Source organism: Prionailurus viverrinus, chromosome B2 (assembly GCF_022837055.1).
Source record: "Prionailurus viverrinus isolate Anna chromosome B2, UM_Priviv_1.0, whole genome shotgun sequence".
Lineage (NCBI taxonomy): Eukaryota > Metazoa > Chordata > Mammalia > Carnivora > Felidae > Prionailurus > Prionailurus viverrinus.
The window spans coordinates 73,360,980-73,364,988 of record NC_062565.1 but is presented as its reverse complement, the minus strand read 5'-3'; the positions used below and the strand labels follow the sequence as shown (position 1 = coordinate 73,364,988).

The 4,009-nt window shown below is 33.3% G+C and overlaps 1 pseudogene; it reads right to left on the bottom strand.

Annotated features, from left to right (window-relative positions):
- Positions 1 to 3,035: 3,035 nt before the first annotated feature.
- Positions 3,036 to 3,684, bottom strand: LOC125166164 (eukaryotic translation initiation factor 4E-like; annotated as a pseudogene).
- Positions 3,685 to 4,009: the final 325 nt, after the last annotated feature.

Here is a 4,009-nt window from a genome sequence, read left to right as displayed (position 1 = left end):
AATGAATGTTATTGTGATAATAAAAGTAAAAAGTATAGATGGTATACAGAATCATAATAGAGCGATCACCATGACCTACATTAACAAAGACCATTATCACTACCTTGAAGCCCACTGTATCTCTTTTGCTGGTCTCAGTTTGTCCCTTTCCCTCAAAGGTAACTATTATCTGGATTTTGTATTTTTCATTCCCTTGTCTTCTTATAGTTTTACTACATTATTTGTAAACTTAAATAGTATATTGTTTTGTTTTACATATTTTGAGATTTATATATGTGGAATTATGCTACGTGTCTTGCTTATCTTTGGTAGACATTATGACCATGTTATTTTGTGTATATGAAATTCAAATATTTTTTAATATTTCAATATATGAATGCACAGTGATGGTTTATGTATTCTACTAATAATGACTATTAGCAAGTTTAGTTTAGTTTAGTTTAGTTTAGTTTCTATTCTGATTGCAAACAGCACTGCTATAAATAACCTTGTACAAATCTCTTGTATATCTACAAGTCTTCTGGGGCTTTTGTTTTTTAAATGGCAAGCTTGCCCTCGGCATGCCCAAGGCGGACTGTAATATCTTAGCATGATGTCTCTCCCTTCTTATATAAATGTTGAAGCTTCTCTTTAAAACTCTTTGTGAAAGATACACATCTGCAATGCAATCCACCTTTGGAACTTAGTGAGGGGACAGGGGGCTCACGGCATCATGGGATTAAAGTTGGAAGGAAAGGTGAAGATAGTGTTACTCTCTGCCATCATGTAATTTGTGATCTTATTGGAAAGTCTTCTCTCTCCCTAAAAGACACATTGAAACTATAGAAAGAAATGTAAAACTGAAAAGGGCCTAAGGCCTAAACATCTAATTGTTAGAAAAATTGCTTAATAAAATAATTGAAACCTATGAGCTTGAAGTGATTAAGTATAAAAATCCTGGTGCTGGGTCCATGTACAAAACAAGCTGAACTAGAATGAAATATTATTTTCATCGTCTTATTTTCATTTTGGTTTAAGTTTAAAAGTAAATCTTGTTGATTAACAGATAACTTTTGTATTTAATTCAGAAAATTTTTACCGAATGGAAAAGCAATTAATAAGAACCTTTACAAAGAAATGTCATGTTGATAATGATGTTTTCAAAATTGAATTTTTCTTTTTAATCTTTTTAATGCTGACTCAGACTGATTTCCAGTAAGATTGCTTTACTGTCCATTTTCTGCCTCAAGTATTTAATGAAAAAATTAGAATTTGGGATTATCCTTTTCTTGGTTTGATTGTAAATTTAAGGTGAGAAATAACACTATTTGTTTTTTTTATTTTTTCTTTTTCTGCCATGATTCCAAGGCCAAACCAATTTCCCAAATGTTTTGTTGCATTTCAGGATATATTTGCCAGATTTAGCAAAAACAAACAAACAAAAAGAAAAAGAAAAAATAGGATGCCCAGTTAAATTTGATATCATATGAATAATGAATAATTTTTCAGTATAAGTGTGTCCCAAATTACTTCTCTTTTTTTTAAAAAAAAAGTTTACTTGGGGTGCCTGGGTGGCTCAGTCAGTTGAGCGTCTGACTTCGGCTCAGGTCATGATCTCACGGCTCATGAGTTCAAGCCCCGCGTCAGGTTCTGTGCTGACAGCTCAGAGCCTGGAGGCTGCTTGGGATTCTGTGTCTCCCTCTCTGTCTGCCCCTAACACACTCGCATTCTGTCTTTGTCTCTGTCTCTGTCTCTGTCTCTGTCTCTGTCTCTGTCTCTCAAAAATAAATAAACATTAAAAAAAAAAAGAAATGTATTATCTGATGTAATACAGTATTTTGCTTAATATGTTTTTTTAATTCCATGTATATGATGCTACCTGTTCAATTTATTTAAAATTATAATAAACATAATAAAATAGTGCTCCAAACTTTTGCTGTTCATGTGGAAGACACTACAAGAAGACACAGTAGAGACTGCCTGGCAATAAGAAATACAAATTCCTTCTATAGAGATGGAGCAATAAAAGGACAAATCTAGTTGTTTAAAAGACAATTCGCTGTACACATTTTATTTACAGTTTTGTACACTGTCTTAATATGAATGGGACCGCTTTTACTTGAGCCATTTTTTAACCAAAACAAAACAACCTAAGTAATACAAAGTGTTAAAATACAGCATAAAGATACAAAAACAGAGATACTAATTCTAATTAAGAATGTAATTATGATGTTACATTTTTTTTTATATAAGCCACAATTATGTTCAGGAAATCACGCAAACATAGATCACTGATTTGAATGAAATGCCTAAATTTGTAGCAAAGCTTTGTAGTTACAAAAAAAAGCAAAAAAAAAAATACCAAAGAATACACAAAATTAATGTTTATTCCACCTTTATGTCATATTTCTGGATCCTTCACCACTGTTACATGAGGAAAAAAACAAAAGCAAAACAAATGAAAACCTGAAATCAGAGTCACTAATGTTATAAAGCAGGGAAACAAATAAATTTAAATCTAGCAGCCATCAGCAAGAGTACAGCAAAGACAATGCTGTAAAAAGAAATAAATAAAATTGCTAGATTTTGCTAGATTGCTGTATGCATCATACTCTTTCAAATCAGCAAAATATGCTCCTGCACACAATGGAACATAAACAGAATTTTTTTTCCTTTAAGGTACAGAAATGCAAGTTCTTTTTTGAATATTGTAGATGGGTAAAATGTGCTTATAATGGTAATTCTAGTAAGCTATTACATGAGTGGGCCAGGAACACATTCATGGATTCTGGGGATGATGTGTACTGTAATTCTTTGATTGGGATAGTGGACACTCTTAAGCAAAAAACAAACAAACAAACAAACAAACAAAAACAAAAAACCATGAACACAGAAGTACAAGGCAAAAGCAAATGAGACTTCTCATATCTTAGCAACATTTAGATGGAAATCAAACTTAAATACAGTCCACTCTGCTTTGGAAGAGGCTTTGGTTCAGCTCCCAAATCTCGATTTCTTGATGCAGTCTCCTATGAGAATACTCAGAATGTGTCTTCTTAAACAACAAACCTATTTTTAGTGGTGGAGCCCCTCTTAGTAGCTGTGTCTACATGGGACTGACAACCAACCACTATCTTTGGAGGAAGTCCTAACCTTTCCTTGTATATCTTCCCTGTATGTATAACAGCCTCTCTGTTTTCACATTCAGTAGTCCTTATTGCTATCTTATCACTTTTAGCTCTAACATTAACAACAGCTCCACATATAACATCACTGTAGTCATCAAAAGATTCTCTAATAAGGCACAGCAGTGTCTCTAGCCAAAAGCCATCCAGATCACTTCATCTCTGCTGTTTGTTCAATGTAATTAACCATCGTCCTCCTCTTTTGTTTTTCTCATCTTCCCACATAGGCTCAATACCATCCTTAAAAAGTGAATAGTCACAGCCAGGCATTAAATTACTAGACAACTGGATGTGGTTGTACAGAGCCCAAAAGTCTTCAGCAGTACCAAACTTAGAGATCAGCAGAAGGTTTGCTTGCCAAGTTTTGCTTTTATCATTTTTAAAAAACCAGAGTGCCCATCTGCTCCGTAAAGGATGCTTAATACAGTGTTCTGGGTTAGCAACCTCCTGATTAGATTGTTTTCTCTTCTGAAGGCGGGGGATTAGGAGTAGGGGTGGTTTCCGGTTCCACAGTCGCCATCTTAGATAATATGTTTTAATCTTATTATAATGTTAAAAAGTATTAATTGAATAAAATGAAAAATACAGACAGAAAATAAAGTTGCTCATAATCACAAAACCTATTGCATTCACAGTTTACATACTGGATCACTTTCTTTCAGTCTGTTTCCATCCACTTGAATGTAATTGGGATATTCCTATGTAGGTTACATATAATTTTATATTTTACTTTTTTCATTGTATATTTTACTGATTTTTCGATGCTACTCACAACTTTTTGAAAACGCATATTGACTATTATCCCTTCACATTGGCCCTGTTATTAGACATTTGTTTCTAAAGTT